We start from the raw sequence: 19,862 nt of genomic DNA, 5'->3' as shown, positions 1-19,862 counted from the left end.
ATATATATATACTCGTACATTTTGTTATTTATTGTCTAATTTCTGTATTAGGGCCTGACTGATGCAATGACAAACTACTACAGACTTAGTGGCTTAAAAAAAAAATCTTATGGTTCCAGAGGTCTGAAGTCCAAAATGACTCTCACATGGCTAAACATAAGGAATTCGCCTTCCATCTGGAAAGATTAGTAGAGAATTCATTTCCTTACCTACCCCAGCTTCTAGAGACTGCATATATATTCTTTGGCTCGTGTTTCTATTTCAGCTTTAAAGCTTGGAACACCCAGCCTGTCCATCTCACACCACCTTCTCTGTGGTTCTATCTTCCAATTTCCTCCTCCGCTTTGATACTGTTGGATTGATTTCCTTTTGCTCTTGTAGCAAATTCCTACAAACTCATGGGTTTATGAACAATGTAAAATTACTACTTGTACTTCTGGAGATCAAACACATGAGATGGATTTCATCAGCTAAAACTAAGGTGTTCACAGGGCTGCAGCCTCTCTAGAGACCCTAGAGGACAATTCAGGGCTTTGTGTACTCGCATTCTTTTGGGTCCTGAGCCCTTCACATTCCAAAGCAGGAGTAAGCCGTTGTCACCTCTCTTTCTGACTCTGATGTCTGCTTTCGTTCTCACTTCTTTCCTGATTGCACCTCTGCAGCCTCCTTTATCTTACAAGGACCCTTATTGCAGGTAATCGAGGTTAATCTCTTTACTTAAGTCAGCTGACAAACAACCCTAATGTCATCTGCAAACTTCATTCTCTTCCATACACATCACAGGCTACAGAGATTAAAACATGAGCATGAATTTGCCATTCGCAGCCTGGAGTGGATTTCAAAATCCACACGCTAGTGGTGTCTGTTGTAGTGCACTCAATAAATAAATATTTATTGGATAAATGAATTTTAATATTCTTTGATAGGGAAACAATGACTATTATACCTAGGCTTACAGGGTTTAAAAATAAAAGCATATAAAATTATAATTCATATTTCAGTTGAGAACAACCCACCATATTAAATTCTTCTTTTACCATACATTTTCCTTTCATAAAGCCTTTTCAAAACTTGAACATTTCAAATGTTCAGCTTTATAATGTATACTGAAAATCTTGCCCTCGTAAATTAATGTAAAAGAGTAATTTTATCCTGATCTGTTGGAGAGATTTTAACAATAAGACAGAGACATATAGGCAAAATATTATCACAAATAATGCTTCAATGTAAAAAGGACTATTTTGCATATCTGAGAAATATCTGTATCTCTCAATGACAGTTTTGTGCTAAATATTTATTAAGAAAAAGTCCATAACACAAAAATACATTATCATAACACAAAATTACATTATCTTCTGAAAATTCTAAATTATGCAACAAAAATCTGTCATTAATTCACACACTAAGGAATATAAAAAGCACATAGTCTATATAGTTACTCTAATAATTTGCAATGAAATAGTGGAAATACGGTTGAAGATTAGTTGCTATGGTTGCTAAAAATAATATTTGGTAACAAAGCAAGATATAACTTTGGCAAATAATAATATGAATATGTAACAGTTGTAACTGCCTATCTGCATTTTTACTCATTTCCACAATGGACAGCATTCAGGCTATGAAGCAAGTATTTAAACATTCTGTACAGTTTTAATAAAACTGCTTTCAACTGCAAGACAGATGATTTGCATAAAATACTCTACATGAACTTTGTCAGATATATCAAGTTCAAAACATGACCGGCACTAAAACTATCAAACCAGATTAAAAGTGAAAATTGCATAAAGTCATGTTTTTTAATGTTTCTTCAAGTGTATTAAAGCTTATACTTTGGAAGTTTAACTCAAAACAACAGCAAAAACAAAACATTGATACAGAAGAATCTAAAACAGTCATTAACCGGACATGCTACAAACATCTAAATAAAGACATCTTCAACAATAATCACAAACATATAATTCTCCTGTCCCCTGGAGGAGGTGGTAATTTGCACAGCTTCGCAAACTTGTCTGGACAGAAGAGACTACGTGGAATCCCAAGCCGCACTATTGTCTACTTCAGTGTTTTTCACATACCAGTACAAGGGAGACTGGCATGTAATGTGCTTTGGATGAAAGAAATAAAGTGTGGGTCAACTTTTCGGTACAACTAAAAGTTTTGTGGTATTCTTGTTTGAAATAAAACTTTGCCAAGAGTTTGGTCAAAATGCCCTATTTCCTCTGGTATGTCCTGGTTTGAAGAAACAACTTAATAGTTTTACCATGGATGAAATCACCGGAATAATAAGTTATTTTAAATTTGATATTAGTGATACATGTATCATTTGTTCTGGACCCAAAAGGAAGATGATATTTTTGTGTCAATTAAATTTTTAAAACTCTCTCTCTTTCTCTCTGTCTCTTCCTTTCTCTCTCTCTCTCTTCTCTCTTCCTACCTTATAAGTTTAATGAAGGTAGAAGCTCTGTCTTTACACCTTAGTATTCCCCTATAGCCTAGCACAATACCTAGAACATTATAGATATTTGCATAATTTTAATTATAAAGTCAAAGGTTTTTGGTAAACTACTAATTGGTAGATGAGTTACTAAGATCACCAACAGTAATACCTGAAATAAGTGTATTGACTGTATTGACTGTACTTTTTATGATAACAAGTGTCATTATCACATGCAGATTAAATATCAAGCCTAGAATGTTATGCAATGTTTATTGAATCCACTAGGCACATTCCTTTACCTTTGCACAATGCCTTTAGATATTTCTTAGCACTAAAGTATACATAGCGCAAAAGCCAAGAGATCACATTCATCATTTAATTAATATCTAAATGTTCTTATGATGAGAAACAATATACAACTTAAAGAAATTGGCTAACTAGAATTTTAGACAAGTGTATTACCTAAATAACTATTAGACAAAATTAGTCCTAAAAATCCAGTGCATTTCATTGTATATGAGATCTAATTTCTGGAAATTTTACTTTAGTTCTACTGGCAACCATTTTCCCAAAATATATCAAGAAACTCTATATGGCTGGATCCAGTAGCTTCCCTCTGTCATCATTCCATTGGATCTTTGGTATACAGGAACAACTGATCTCATCTACAGACCCTTCTGATGGCTTTCACCACACTGAATTTTCCTGCCTGCATACTCTCTGAAACATTTAGTCACTTCCTAACACCTCCAGCTGGCTTTCCTCTTTCCTGAATGGATTGAAGACATAGCTAAAAAGTTTAACATCTCTTGGTTCACTGCTTGTTATAGTCCATTTTGCATTACTATCACAAAATACCTGAGTCAGGCAAGCTTTATGAAGAAAAGAGGTTTGTTTACTGCACAGTTTTAAGAGTTGAAAGTCCAATTAGCATGGTGCAGCCCCATGTCAGACAGCAATGGCAGGATCACAAGTATGAACAAGAAAGTACATCTTAAAACATGAACAGAGAGACAGAGTATCTGGAGCCCTGCTAGCTCTTATAATGACATGCTTTTGCAATAATTATTCTAAACCTCTCCAAGGGTAGTGCTTTCAATGGACTAAAGAGCTCCCTCCCAATTGACCTGCCCTCTTCAAGGTCTTTAACTAAAGCATAACAGCACTTATATAGCTACTTTGTAGCCACTTTCCAAGATTAGGAATTTCAGAGTACTGTATTCTACTTCTGAATTTATTAATAACATATAGATTGAGTGCACCAAAATACTTCACTTGGTCAACAAAAATCAGAAAAACTATTTGTTATCGATAGACTGCTTGGTGTTAATAGGCAGCATTCATACAAACTGGTAAAACATTTCTGCATGTGGTTAAATTTTTCACTCATTTGTAACTACCTTCATGAAAACATGAACAGATGGGTTGATTAAAATGTCATTGTGCCAGGAAGAAATATATTTTCTTAGCAAACAAACAGTTTTTTTAGAGACCCACCTACTGAAAATGTTTGGTACAAGTGTCAGTCTTTGTTTAAACTGGTGTGCATGCATGTTCTTAGTAATACAGCCATCAGTTCTCTTTACTGAAATCTATAGCTAGTTATAGCTTTCATATTGAAACCACTTCTAATTTTTCTACTTCTGCTATCTAATATAGCATTTAGGTTCCACGGATCAGGAAGCACTCAATAAGTATTCAGCCAATGATTGTAACATTTAATTGTATAATAATGCACTATACAGGTAGGAAATCTAATAATTAAGGATATTTTGCTGAATGCTGAAACAAGCATTTTTTTTTTCCTTTCCAAAAGTTTTTGGTTCTTTTCCTGTCACACAGCCTATGATTGCATTTGTTTTCATTATTATGTTGATTTCAGCTTACAAAGTCATTGATTTCATTGCAAATAAAAATTTTAGATGGGTAAATTAAAATTTGTGCGGCTATTTCTTCCTCACTACAGCCCTTCATGCTTATTTACAACTTCCAGGGCTAATGAAGTACTTTTGTAAAACTTAAACTTCTACAATATGAATTATATTTTCCATGATTACTGCCTGCCATAGGTTTGGTCTTGCTGAATTCTCTAAGAATATAACATCCAACACAAACACTTTTCAGATAGCATGGACTTTTCTCAGTGGTTAAAATCATCTATCTCCTTTCCTTTCCTTCTATGAGACAGAATTAAAAAGCCCTGGACAAGGAGCTAGAAAACTTCTGTATCACAGTCTGACTTCCTCTGAAGCCCTTACCCTTTCCTGATCTGTAAACTGGGTTTCTCAGCACATGGACATCGAAGGAGGAAGGGTGGAGGAAGGGGAAGAGGGTGCAAAAACAGAATTGAGATGTGTTGTGCACATACACCGGCTTCCCGCAATGAATGCAATCATTATGTACTGCAAACATGTAGCAATAAAGTATAAATTGAAAAGAGTATGCATATTGAGTGACTACACTTAGTGAGTTGTACAGTCTTACTTACATGTAGTCTAATGCTATCATCCATTGAGGTAGGAAACTGATCATAAATGTCAACAGAGTATAAACTACTAACCATCACAGAAAACCTCATTGCCAGGGAAAAAGTGAAACTTTTTTTGTTGTGACTTGGTAATATCTGACCTTTTGCAAAGTCAGTTAAAGAGTAATGGAGGGGCAAAGCTGACTTATCCAAAAGAACAGCACATTGCCCAGCTGGGAAAGAAACACTAACTCATGATGCAGGAGCATTTTGAGTAACTGTCTATTTAAACAACATTCTCATTAAAAAGATATGACTGATAATTTTACATGTTATTAGAACAAATAGAGCAACAGGGTAAGATATTTAGCTCTGAAAAGAATCCCAGTATCCATAATATATGGTAGTTAATGCATTAAAAGTATTGACGGAATAAAAATAGTTGATACATGAATTTTCACAACCTCCCTCCCCACTCTTTACCTGAAACTGCATGGCAAGACATAATAAAAGATCTCCTCCTTGAGGCTCACCTTTCTACCTTTACCCCCAACATTTTGCCTCATAATACCCTGATCAAGCTTTTATCTGTAACACTGACAAAGTCCTCTCCATGAGACTCTCTAACTCCTCCCTCTGTCTCACTTCTACAGGTTGCTGGACATCCACTATTTAAATGTTCTGGGTCCAACTCCTGCAGGAAACTAAACCGTGCTCTCAGATGAGTTGGATGCTCTTTTTATGCCTTTGATTTTCATTGTATTTGTTATGCTGTGGCGTAGTTATTATCCGTATATCTGTTCTTCTCACTATAGATTGCTTAAATATGAGATAGGAAGGGAATCATCTTTGGTTCGGTGAAGCCTGACTGGAATATCTATAAATAAAAAGGAGAAGGATGGAGAAAAGTTAAACAATATGTACTAAGTTGTAGTGAGATAGAAATAACTGGTGTGATGTTCACAGCAGGATGACTATAGATAGTGATCATACATTCTATGCCTCAAAAAGCCAGGGGAAATTATTTTGAATTATTATTATTTTATCCTAAAGAAGGGATAAATACTCAAAGAGATAGATGTCTTTAATCTAATTAAATATGTATTAAAACAGCATAGGTAGGCTACCCCGTTAATATGTACTATAGAGTTTTAAATATCATTTTTTTTTTCTTTTTTGGTATTGGGGATCGAACTCGGATCCTTGCACTTGTGAGGTAGGCAGCAGAACCACTGAGTTAAATCCCCAGCCCTTAAATATCACTTTAAATACATTTAATTGAAAAATAAAATAAGAAAGCTGTAAAATTAACTTTTGCCCCTACTTAGTAGCCAATCAGAATACTTTGAAGTATAACTTTTTCGATGTGTTTTGTTAGTGCCTACTAATTTTATGAAATATTGGTTTTCAGTGTGGTATTTTCATACATGTATATAACATATTTTCACCATAACCATCCTTCTCCCCCTCGCTTACACACACATCCTCTCTACCCTTATTCCCTTCCTCTTCTTTAATAACGAAGTATGATCCTATATGATGTTTTAGACAAAAAGCCTCTGTACAGCTAGGCTGCATAAAAGCCGGTTCCCTACTCTTAAGTGTGCCGCTACATATATAATAACTTAGACTAGCTCAAGTAATGCAATTGGGCAACAACTTGATAATTAACAGAAGGCAGTGGTTTTGAACCCTCCAGATAAGAGCAATAAACTTTGCTTGAAAAGTCAGCCACAAACATTTATTGTGTACCTATTCTATGGTCAGTATTGGATCTGGATCTGACTTCCTGGGCTTGAGAGACAGTCTTTACTCTCGAGAATCATAGAATACCAGTAAGAGCCAATAACAATGGCGATAACAGTACAAGTGAAACTCCAATGGAATGAAAGGACCTATTAAGCACTAAATTCACTGTATAAAAAAGAAGGGCTACAGCATGGAGAAAAAAAAAGCAAAGGTATCTGAGATACTCCCAAAAGTAGCAGAGGGGATGCACATCAGTCTCAATCAAGAACACAAAGGCGAGAGTGGAATAAAGAAATAGGAAACAAGAAAGTAAATGCACCAGAAAGGCTGTAGGCTGGCGTGCCTGCTGCTGAGATTGCCGAGCTCCCATCCAGCCCTTCACCCACCAAGCAGAATGTGATAGAGGTGCCTTGCAGAGCTGCCTGCTGTCCTCTGTCCCCATCCACCACAGCATGGAGCACAAAAGATCATCTCTGTTTTATGTGTCTCACCTCCACTAGATGATGAGCTCCTTGGAGACCAGTGTTAAATACAGAAATTTCACGTACAATGGTGCCAGGTAAACAGTAAGCACTGAATTCATGTTTATGTACTTGAATAAGTGAAAAACAAAAGTTACGTCCCCCACAGGCTGCACGGCAGGGATAGGCTCCTCTGTAGTGAAAAACAAGTTAAAAATCACCAATCAGCTCAGTCAGAGCGTCACTTCTTTTCATAAAGAGTCAAATTTTAAAGAATCATCTAAGGTAAATCCTAATGTCACTAACACTTCTATAACATATTTTGAAGATAGAATGGGATGTATATTCCCCAAAGAAGTAAATTATTGGTGAGTCTTTTAAGACAACCAAGTGTACCTTGCTCATTGCAGAGTACGTTAAGCCACCATCTGGCAGGTCTGTCCCACCAGAATCTCAGAATGAACATGGATATAAGCATTTGGGAGTGGCTTTTCTTTTTCAATCTCATCGTACTTTTAATCTGAGTATCTCACTCACTCCAATTGGGCGTGTGCAATTGCTATGAATACATTTTTAGTCTTTGGATGAGATTCTAGCAGGATTTGAGAACACAAGTGTTTGTTTACAGGACTCAGTAAGTATTATGAAAAAAAGAAATAAATGAAAAAAGAAGCATAGAAATGGAATTTCATAATCCCCTAAGAAAAAGGAAAGCAAGAAACCCCAAAAGTGCTGCTCTAGAAATACCAGCAGAATAAATCAAATCTTCTAAACATTCAGACTAAATACTATACAGATGTTACTGTAAGTGGAAAATAACAAATTAAGACAAAATATAAAATAAAGGATCAACAATGCCACAATCTCCATAGGTTTTTTTTAAAAGCCCATAGCCATTTAATAATACCAGTTTTCCCTCTCTCTTCTCTTTCTCCTCTTCCTCCTCTTCTTAAATTATTATTGCTATTATGACAGATGAAATTTAGTGGATTCAGCAGTCTGTCAGTGAAGTACATAGTGTCTCACTACAAAGACAAATTCATCACCTATTGGGAAACAATGCATGCTCTTGAACTGTAAACCCTGTTACCCCACCAGAGAAATCACTGAGAGAAAAACTAGTCTTATAGTTAAAATGGTGCACACATGATATGTTTACTTTATTTTTCTAATTGGAAAATTCAAAGTTAATCTAAAGATTATAAATTTACTATCAGATTATTTTGAATTTTAAAATTCACAATCATCTCATTTTTACCTAGAAACTTTTTGCTTTAGAGCCATTATCTGAAAAGCAGACCATCTTATCAAGCTGTAAACTGTAGTTGTGACAGTGAGCCACTGTCAGGGAAAAAATAAACCCAGATCAAAGTTTTAAGTCCCAATTTACATTTACAGGAATACACGATATCCCCAGTGTCAAAATGCATATGAGACTCTCCATCATATTATAACACCAACCTAATCTATGCAAAGTAAATTCATGTAAACAGTCTATGGTCAAAGACTTTAAAAACTTAAAGCGACCCTTTAATATATCACCAATTTTATAAAGGAAGAAACTGAGGCTGAGATTTTAAGTCACTTCCACCAAATCACCAAGTTAGTCCCTGACAGAGCTGCAATTAGAAAGTAGATTTCCTGTGCCCTGGTCCAGTTTTAATTTAGAAGCTTTCCATTTAAATTATTTCAACAATTCATTCATGGAAGAAAGCAACGGTCTATTTAGTTGAGGCTCTCATCTCTCTAACTGCATGTTTCTCTCTGCACAAGTAGAGAGTCTTAAAATATACCAGAAAGTAGACAGGCCTGAGAGATGATGGGACCTTTGTCTAAACTCTTGGCTTGCATTGCTGAGGATATTTGTCACCAGTTTAAACTCCTTGCTCCTTCTGACCCAGGAGAAAGATGCCATGCCACAAACAGGCCCTTAGAGCCTGACTCTGATTCCAAGACAGCCTTCCTGGTAAAAGAGGTGCAAGGAAGTCACAGGAAAGGTGGATTCAGCCTTCTACCAGCCAGCTACATTTCTGCTCGCAGAGAGACTGCAATGCAGTTACCTTAAAAAAAAAAACACACATCTGCTATGAGTATCCTCAAGTCAATGCCTCTATTCTTATTTTTTCTTATTTGGTTCCTATTCTGGAGCTTTGGGAGGTGCTTTGGCCATTATGTCAGTAGACCACTGTGCTTTCCTCAAGTCCAAGGCCTCACAGTTTGAAAAAAAAAAAAAAAAAAAAAAAAAAAAAAAAAGGCATTCATTTGTACAAATAATCTGACATTTCTTTAGATTGTTGACATCATTTTTTACTTCAAGGAACAAATTCATTTTGCCTCTAGCTAACTGAGCAGCACAGGGAAGTCCTGCTAAAAGATAACACTGTCTTTATAGAGGATTTCAGAGCTGACAATAAATTTCCTAGATATTATAAAGCCTGCAATGTGAACTTAGAAGATTAAAAAATATTAAGCATTGTCCCTGATTTGTACCGGAGAGAATGAGTGCTCCAGCCCATTGTATCTATAAGAAGTGTGCAAGCAAAGCGTCGAGCTCTCATTCCAGTGCTCGGCCTCAGGTCAGTGTGTGATTCTGTTACCAGGTTGAGAGAGCAGAGGCCAAGTGAGCTCAAGCCTGCTCCGCAAGGGGTGCCTGTTTCAAGGGGTGCCCCCCATCCTTCAGGGAAACACCACCCCAGAGCTCACCTCTGTCCATCCGGGCATCCGTAAAAATCTCAGGGAAGTAAACAGAAGTTTTCTTTATTGGGGGTAGTTCCACTTTGCTCGAATGTCTCTGATGGGGTCAGATGTGCAAACAATTACCAAAATCTTCATATTAGAAACCATGACTAAATTAGAAGATTGTGTCGATCACCAATCCCAAAGGAAGACTTCAGGAATTTTTGCTGGTGTGCTTTTCCTGGCTTGTTTCGTGAATAATCAAGAGTTGAACACCGACTTGGCTCAAGGGGAAAACATGAGAGAAGCAAACTCATGTTACTGCCACTTCACAGCTTGCAACTCTAGGTTCTGACTCCTCCACTTTCTCCCTGGTTTTGCCCCACTTGTCTAGGATTCACTGTCCCCTGGCCTTCTTCCTCTTAAACCTCATAACTGGGAATGGTCTATAAAAGTTATTTCTCTAAAGGGAAAAATGATCTACAATGGCCCAATCAGGGAATGTACCCTAAAATTACTCTTAATATCCACATTTCTTCAGTGTGCATAAGGTGCCAAGCATACTACTCATAATTTAATATGCAGGTGAAGGAAGTGAATCTCAAAAAGGATCGGTAACTTGCTTAAGATCACAAGCTTAACAAGGGGAAAAATCAGGATTCAAAAGGGAAAATCCAAAGATCCTAGCTTTGCTGTTTATTGAAAAAAGATAGAAAAGACTTCTAAATGTAGTTTCCAACAGTATAAATATAGCTTTAAATGTAGGAAAATGACTATAGTTGAGAACTCAGGGAACTTCCCAGAATTAAAAAATATTTCACTGCTGAGACTACATCCTACCATGGACTAGGCCTAATGGTAGTATAGTTGCTGTTAGCTCGAAAGAATAGATATGGAATATTGTGGAACTCCTTATTTATTTTATTCTAAAATAACTATCTTTTAGGAATGCAGAATAACAAAGTAGAAGAGTCAAAGAACAAAAATTGAGAGATGCCAAGTTCCTTGACATCACTAATACATCTCACAATTCAGCCATAATAAGTTAACACGGAGACTCACAACTTGGTGTGTTTCAGTAAGTTTATCTGAGCTACCTGGAGAGTGGAGTTGTTTGTATGTTCTCCAAGAAGCGCTCCTCCCACACAGTTGGTGTTCTTCATACCCTCTCTCCTGTCTTCCAAGACCTGCTGATTGCCTCACGGGAACAAGGTTTTACTCAACTGTGACTTGGAGCTTGCTACTGAAGGCTTTGACCAGACAGCTTTAATTGTCTTAAATCACATAAGGCAGGAAAGGGAAGACACTGCAGGCAGGAAGAGAAGGGAGAAGCGGTGCACAAGTAGCCATTCTGAAATAGTTGCAGAGCATTTGTCACCTTGGGCAGCATGGCCCTCCCTAGAATTTTGCCTGAAAGTTCACTTTGGGGCATATTTGATGTGCAAACTTTAGGATTCTATCCTGAAAGAGCTGGAATGTTATTTCCAAAAATGGTGGGAATATGTGAAACAAATTCCCTTTTCAAGTATACTAGGTAGCATTCCATTTCTAGTAGAATAGAATGGAAGTGAATGTAATGTTTGTGCTGTTCCTGTATGGATAAGCACAGAGCATTTATGACATCTGAATTTCATCTCCCTATGGGTGAGTCCTACAGTCCCTCTAGGATCCTAGGGTCTCCACTCAGAGCCATTATGTCTGTTTTTTTTTTTTTTTTTTTGAGTTTATTGGTACATTTTAGGTATACAGTACAGTTACATTCATCATTGGGATCTTGTACCTTTACATGACAGGTCTTGGTTCTCATTTTTCCCCTTGTCCCTGCCCTCCCTTTACCTTCTCCTCCCCTCCCCCTTTACAAACATTTTATTTCCATTTTTTTCATTTTCTCATATTTTTTTCTTTTCCCTTATTACCTTTCCCCTACCCTTCCCACTTTCCCTACACCTTTAGCCCTTTTCTTCCTATTTCACATTGTCAATTATCTCATTAGGATCTTATGCCCTATTAGAGTTTTTCACACCAGAGAAACTATTTGGTATTTACAGAATATTTATTTCCCTTGGGAGTATATCCTCAATATGTATCCATTTTCCTATGAATTAATCTAATTTCTCATTCTTTATGGCTGAGTAGTTGATTCTTGTAGCCAGAAAACATTGAGAAAAAAGATCTTAAAAGACAAGTCATCACATAATGATGAATTCACATTATAAGAAAGCAATAGTATTGAATCAGGGAAACAAGTGCAGAGGGCACACAAAGCACATTAATTACTTATAGCATAGGGAAAAGTAGACAGAAATAGGAAAAGTTCTGATGGAAGGTCAGGCTGTAGGGAAACAAATTTGAGAAAGTGACCTCCAGATGCAGCTGCGAAATAAGACCTTAGGAAGGCAAAGATGAACTCAGAACCCTGAATGTCTGTCCTTCAGAGAGAAGTCTGAAAGCATATGTTGCTAAAAGAAATTTAAATATCATCCATTTCAAAGCTGTCTTCTTGGAACTAAGCCGGCTCCTCTGCTCAGGACTTCAGCAAAGTTCCACCCAGGAAGCATACGGTGGGGAAACAAAGTGGCTCAGGAGAGCAGCACACTTGGCAAATTTATCAAACATATTCATTTACATACTGAGTATACTAAAATATCATAAATCAGAATCCTTTGCTTTTGCCTTCCTCCATACACCCAAACACACACTCAGTAGAAGTAGGAGTCTACTCAGAGATTTGACTTTCTAAAACTAATTCTGTTCAATTTGGCCTTGTCCTCTACGTGAAGAAGTTAATAAAATTGTAGTCACTGCTATGCTCATGTGTGTTTTCAATAAAGCAAACAGATTTCAAGTTCTCATATCTCTGAGCTCTTTCTATACAAGATTCAGTTCAGTTACACTTATGCTTAAGGGAGAAAAAGAAAAACCACAAAAAGCAAACGTGCCTAATCTACCCAAAAGAGATCTCGATTAAAAGGGAAGTGTAGGGAAAGGCTGGAGGAAGAAGTAGACATTTTTTTACAGACATCCGGAGAGACAGTCACTGTAGCATCTGCAGGACTAAACATAAGCTCCCTGAAAGAATTTTCAAGTGTTTCTCCTTCATTGGCAGCAAGTCTTTTCTTCCCTTGGTACAAACACGTGGAAAGGAAAATTCTTTTATCAAAATCTCTCCCATGTTTGGGAATGGCCAAGGCTCTTCTCCCCTCTTGAGGAAAACACAGACCTTCTTTGCTGAACATCAGAGGCTTGGAGTTTACAGCCAAAGATCAGGAAATTAAGACCTTTTTTGAAGTCTATCTTTTCCCATGGTAACCAGTTATTCTCATTATCCCCCAATCCACCCCACCAGAAATTCCAGCTAAAAATCTGGCCCCAGCATGATGCTTTGAATTAAATTACAACTTGTCATTTCTTTTCAATGTAAAGCTCTGGAAGGAGTGAGAAAGAAAGGCCTAAAAATACATTCGAACCAGCATAGTTGAGCCTGGTAAGCATCTAAGAGTTGTTAAGATAAATAAAAATATTAAATTTCTAGAAACAGACTGTGTTTGCCATGGGAACATCCATATTTTCAGAATTCCATAATGGGAAAAACTAAAGCTGATGGCCACAAATGTACCATATTGAGTATGAAAGACAGTTTAAAGTTTTCATAGTTAGAAATTATCAAGTGAAATTCCACCTGTATCTCTCTTCCCAAGTTAAACCCATCATTTTTTTTTTCTAAATTTGAAAAACTGGGGAAAAAAGAAACGTGCTCCAAAGAAAGGAAAATGTAAGTATGAATAATGTGCCATACCCTACCCTCATTTCTGCTTTCTGAAGTCAGTTTCACGAGTCTATCCCTGGAGTGGAGGGAATGAAGTAAATGAACAGCCTTCGGAAAAAGAAGAGACTTGCTGCAGAGTCTGGGAAAAGATGCTCACGCCTACCACTGGGTCCAAGTAATCCTGGGAGCTGGCTTGTGAATCCCTGTGCAGAGATGCAATTCTCCTCATTCCAAATGCAACCCAGAGCAAGCCAGAGTGGAAAATGAGCTTCTGATTTTTAATAGAGACTCTCATGACTAGCACAGTTTCAGAAAAGACACTGTAAAATAGGCAGGGTTGGTAGGGGAGCATGAGGTGGCCTCAGACATGCAACGGACAGAAAGAGAAGAAAAGAAAACTGTAAGACAGTCTTTACCAGATCTAGACTTTAAAGAAAAAGAAAGGGGGATACATTTTTGAGTTTGAATATTATACCAAAAAGTTATAGGAACAAAGTTCCACTAATTTTTTAATGCTGTAAACATGGCTTTTATCACTGTAGAAAAAAAGATGTAGAAAAGGAAAGTATTGTTTTATTGGAATTCCCCTGAGAATATATTCTTTGCAAGATGGAACCACCCTGATTTCCTTTGAAGGTTTTAGTTTTAAATGTATCCATGAAATAAGATTAAATCCCTCAAGCCCCAATGCAGTCATACTTTTGAGGCAACACTGTCATTGGATAGACTGCTTCCCATGCAAATGCCAAGAGTAGATTGACTAAATAATAAATAATAAATAAATAATAAATTGAATAAAATAGCACATCAGTATTGCAAGAAATTTAAGTGAAATATGCATGAAATTTCAAATGGAAATAAATTTAAAGAAAAACTGAATTATCAATGCATTTCTAATAATTCCATTCTGACTCAAACTGTGACATTCATAGTTATTTTAAAAGTTCAAAGGCTTCACGTTTATCAGGAAATTGCTAATGTCTCATGGGATATCTGTAGTGAACCTTCCTGTCTCATGACTAGAAACCATAGAAAATATTAAATGAAAGAACATACTTACTATCTGGCTCTAAGATGTACATGTATTATATAACCTTATCATCCAAACTTATACATAAATTGATTCATAATTAAAAATTCGAATCTTTCCCTCTCTATTACTATGAAAGATACAGTGAATATTTAACTTTCAAAACTGTATTAAAGCAAAAGATTCATCACCAGTAATCCCCCACAGAAGGCCCCTAATCGCACAAATGTACCCTTAGAACATGCTTATTCCATCATTCTTGCCACTTTCTGGCAGTTCTAAAAGTTCTCTTTGTTGATGGCCTTAGTTGTTCTATCATGGCTGCCATGATTGACTCAAAAAGGTTTCCCTTTCATGGTCCTGGTGACCTTAGGAAGGAGCTGGTAGTAGCACAGTGCTGGATTCAGGGAACAAGGTGGGTGGGAACACACCACAGTGGTTTATGAGTCTACCTTTCCACTGGATGGCAGTTGGCAGCAGTGTTCCCATATTTATGATCACACCTTGAAAGACACTCAGGAAAGACGACTTGCAGAACTGCTTCCAAAAGTTACAAGAACAATGGGATAAGTGTGTTCAAGCGAGGAGAAGTATTTTGAGAGGAATGAATGGCAATGTGCCTTTTACCGCAGTAAATTTTATATGAACATTCACCATATATTTTGATCATATATGCATATAGGATTATAAGTCTACAATTTTCAATGTGCTGATCCCAGAACAAATCAGAAAAAAAAATCATGTTCAAATATTTTATGAATGACATGTGGGGCTAAGTATTGATGCATGAATTATCCTTCAATCTGGGGCAAACTGTACACAGTCATTAAAAAAGATTCACTCTATGACCACAGGTTATCATGGTTCTAATCTTCTAAACCCTTCCAAGGCCTCTGGAAACAAAGGTTCCTCTTTCTATTTTTGCCTCCCATCCTGCATTACATTCATGCCTCCAGTGGTCAACACAGTGAACTTCAGGTGACAGTGCTGGAAGTGTAAAGGGCAGGAAGGAAGAGACAAGTCTGAAGATGAAAAAATATATACTCAGCTAGAAATGTGTTAGAACAGCAGAATGATTCATCCAATCCATCAGGAAGGAAATTGGGGCTGGGAGTTATTTTTCCACAAATACTGGTGAATTCACAATGGTTTACCTACAAGCTTTAGTCATCCTTTTAAGTGCAATGAATAACTAGAATAGTAGGACATTGCCAAAGTCGGAGTGAACACCAAGAACAAATGAGTGTGAATCAAAGATGCAGTACAGTGGTCGCCAGTGTGAGTCAGAGACACCTGCCAAGTTGTAGAAGCAAACAGACCCCCACACTACAGTCAGGTTATCCAGAGAGGAGGAAGCCCACATCTGCACCAGGATCCCTCCGGGTGATTCTTTACCTAGGCAGCTCAACACTGATCTGTTGAACATTGCTTGTCAAATAACCCAAGTTCTGGTCAATGTATACACTGCATTGGCTTGTACAGAGAATTCACTCAATCTACCAATCTAGTTATGTAGAGAGAGACCCTTCAAAATAGTCCTTTGCTCTAGTTTGGATAAAACTGTAAGTACATCTACATTGATCTGGAGAGAAGCAGAAAGCAAAGAAAATGCATCCAAATATTTCAGTGTCATCCAGTGTTCTTGGCTTTGTAGTCTGCTCAGAAATGAACAAAAACCAGAGTGGATCTAGTCTATCCACTGTACTCTGACCATTAAAGCAATTAAGATCTGTTCTGCTAAAAGAACCAACAGATATGCTCATGGTCAAGATGAAAGTTGCCTCCTAACAGCCATTCTTCCTTCACAGCAGGGACCTATGTAGCAGAGTATGTGGCCAGGAACACTCAAAAGGGCTATACTGCCTAGGCTCCCTTGCAGCTTTGTGTGACTCTATGACTAAACTCTGGCTGACTACACGTAAATTTAATAGTTATAAAGCCTCAAAAGTCTCCATAAAAGCAGGGAAATTCATGGCTTCTGATTCTCATCCTCTATTCAGATACCTGGAAATTGCATGTAATTGCCAGAGCTCCAGCAGCCATCTAAGACCAAAATATCAAAGATCATAGCCTAGGAGGGTAGAGACCTACAAAAGCTTGACCCTTGATGGCTCTACACCTAGTTAAAAGCTTTGCTTTACATCAGAAAAAAAAAAAAGTTTTACAAATTTTTGGTATAGTCTACTGGATTGTGCTACATGCAGCTGGATCTAAATTAAAACACTCTCTATAAAAGAAAAATCTGCTTGTCCTACAAGATCCAAAGTACCTATTTCAATAGTGATTAGTTAAAGACAACTGATTAATGACCAAGTATATTAAGTTATGTATTCCTACTCTATTCTTCTTTTAAAATGATGCCAGCCAAGTATTACTGAATGTTAAGAGCCTATTTCTTCATATTTGCTTTTCTACAACAGGACAAGTGGTAGACATAACATTACAGAAAGGGAGACCACAGACTAGAAAGGACTTTGAGCCCCTCTCCTCTTGATAAGCAGAAGTTGTCTTGCCACCAGGAGCTCAGCAGAGCGCTGCAACATGGTGTTGCAAATGTACAGCCTGTGAGCCAAATCTGACACTAAGCAATGTTTTTTCAGCTTATTCAGTGCTCTCAAAAATGTCAGTTTAGAATGCTTAAAGTGGACGTGCATCTTCCATTTTCCACAAGCCCATTTCCCCTGTTGGTGTACAAACACTCGCTTGCCTTCATGTTACCTGCCCAGCTTCTGAAAGCAGGGAGGTTTACTATTACACCCGGACATAGAATAATGTATTTCTATACACTCCTTCTTTCTATTGCTCCTCTGATGTGGATTGCAATGATTTGCATCAGGATTACTTTAGAAAATCAAATATGCCTACTTCTAGTAACAAGAATGTATATAGCTCCCTAGACTTAGACTTTCATTTAGGAATATATGATCTACTATAAACAATCTAGTATTTTTTCATACAAAAAAATAAATGTAGAACCTTACAACTCCTCCCACACATACACTCATTTCCCAAAAACACAAACATGTTAAAAAATTTTTTTGAAAAGCTAATTTTGTCATATTGACTCTTTGATTTTTGCTATTTAATAGTTTTAATTAGTTAGCCCAACTTCCAAACTTTCTCCTTTCAGTTTGTTATAAATTTTTAAAAATCAAAAGAGTTCTTAAAATTTAGGAAAAGTAATACTATTTTGTTTGAAAATGCCTAAAATGTTTACTTTTATCTTATCATATACATATATTTTATCTTACCATACATATTTCTATCTTTTATCATACATAATATTATATATGTTTATATCAGGCAGGCACTGTGCTTATGATTTACTTTTCTCGTCCAAAGCCACAGAAAAATTATCCCAAAACCCCAGAAGCTTATAAATATATACTTACATAAAATAACAGTTCTATTTCAAGGGAATATATTTGTACATAAAGTAGATACTACATTATATGATTTAGTTGTAGATAAAATTTCATACCTCTTGACACATGTGCTTTACATATTTCTTTAAAATGTTAACTAGTTTACTCTTCCTTGAGCTCAAAATCACATGTGGTTTCTATATTCTGACACTTTTATTCTTGTGACATGGGAAAAACAGTACTGTATGTACCTATACAATATCAGATTAAACTAAAATATTCGTGGTAAATAAATACAACATAAGCTATGTAGCTCTGACATACTGGAAATTATTTTCTGCATTATCTCTAATGAGGGCCATATCTGCTTTATTTATGTATTTCATTTTTTCATATATATATTAAGTTGATTAATAAAATGGAAGTATGCAGTCTTTACAATATATATCCAAGAAGTGACCCTTTATGAAATGTGATGTTTGGAATTCCAGTTATTGTACAGAGGGGAGAGGAGAATTTTCTAGTATCAAGCATCATATTGTTAACATTTATGCAAATTAAAAAGAAAGTAACTATACTTATTTTTCAAAAATACCTACAGAACAACTACATTTCTTTAGGAAAATCTTAACACAAGGCCTATCATATACACCTTTTGACATATTCCCTTAATTTACTCACATACTCAATGACCTCTATATTTTATAAAAGTAAGTTATTAATGTTAATATAAATTAATGAGGAAACTGCACTGAAAGTTTTAAATTAAAGTGGGCCATTTGGGTAGGGAAGAGAAGATAATATCAGATTCTCTATTCCTATTATAATTCTTCTACATACATTTGATCTTTTCTAACTTCTACTTTCTATTCAGCTATCTTCTTCAGCCTTCCAAACAACACCTTCTCTTCATTCCACTATGTAGAAACTCAGAGAGGTTTTACCTTTTATAAACTGTCTCCTTTTGTGAAACATAAAAAGTAACACAAATTTCCAAAATTTAGGAAGTGCTCCCTCTATGGGACTCCTGACAGACTGTTGAGTATTTAATCTCCAGATTCTTATTTTTACTCTTCAAAATCTTTTAGACTTAGGTTCTCGAGGTAAGATTTTCTAAACATCTTTAGAGCAAAACTACACAGAGGCCATGGCAAAAGTACCAAATGGGTTTATGAATATGCTGTTTCCAAAGTTGAATTTGATATGAATAGCATGAAAATGTGTAAGGGCCTATTATGAAAGAGCATTGCCTGTGTTTGAAATTGCAACCCACAAAAGTAAAGGTTTAATAATCAGCAGAACTGGTTTCTTATTGTCTTATTTTCAGCTATGTAGTTTTGCTTACCCATATAACTCAAGCCTAACATAGGCAAATCCATAGAAAAAAGTTCAGTAAGTAGGCAAAACGTATCTGCTTTTAAAAGCTTGTGACCAAAGGAAATGCCCATACAAATTTTCTGTGCCAAATAAGTTATACACAAGGCATACTGATCTCCTGCCTCCCCCATCTAACTGGGAGACACCACTGTCCTGATTATCCAGTCAGTAGGGTGGGAAAACAGCACTGTTTAAGAAATCTGGCTTCTATCAGCCCCTCTGTCAGGAAGAAATAAAGGAGACTTCCTCTCAGAAAGCAAAAGTGGCTTAAAGATGGCAAATGAAACTGGTAAAGAAGGGTGAGTCTGTAAAGAGAAAAAACTGAGGAGCCAAACACAAAGAAAAATCAGAGCTATGAGAGTTGCCACCGAGGTTTTTCTAAACAAAGAATTTTATGAAGCAGCTGAAGTTCCGTACAAGAAAGACTCCACCCTACCCAGCTTCTGCAGCGACTTTTTCTTGCTCCGAAAGCTCCAGCCCAGGGAACAGAGCTCTTCTAACTAAAAGTGTCTTTAGTGCTGTGTTTCAAGCTCT

General features: G+C 36.6%; 1 protein-coding gene across 8 annotated transcripts in view; it reads right to left on the bottom strand.

Annotated features, from left to right (window-relative positions):
* Col5a2 (collagen type V alpha 2 chain) overlaps positions 1-19,862 on the bottom strand; it is a 309,094-nt gene that overhangs the window by 108,951 nt on the left and 180,281 nt on the right. The gene's annotated exons all lie outside the window — the stretch shown is intronic.

Source organism: Fukomys damarensis, unplaced genomic scaffold (genome assembly GCF_012274545.1).
Source record: "Fukomys damarensis isolate Sample0158 unplaced genomic scaffold, DMR_v1.0_HiC HiC_scaffold_26, whole genome shotgun sequence".
In the NCBI taxonomy this organism is placed as follows: Eukaryota; Metazoa; Chordata; class Mammalia; order Rodentia; family Bathyergidae; genus Fukomys; species Fukomys damarensis.
This window is presented reverse-complemented; position numbering and strand designations above follow the sequence as displayed.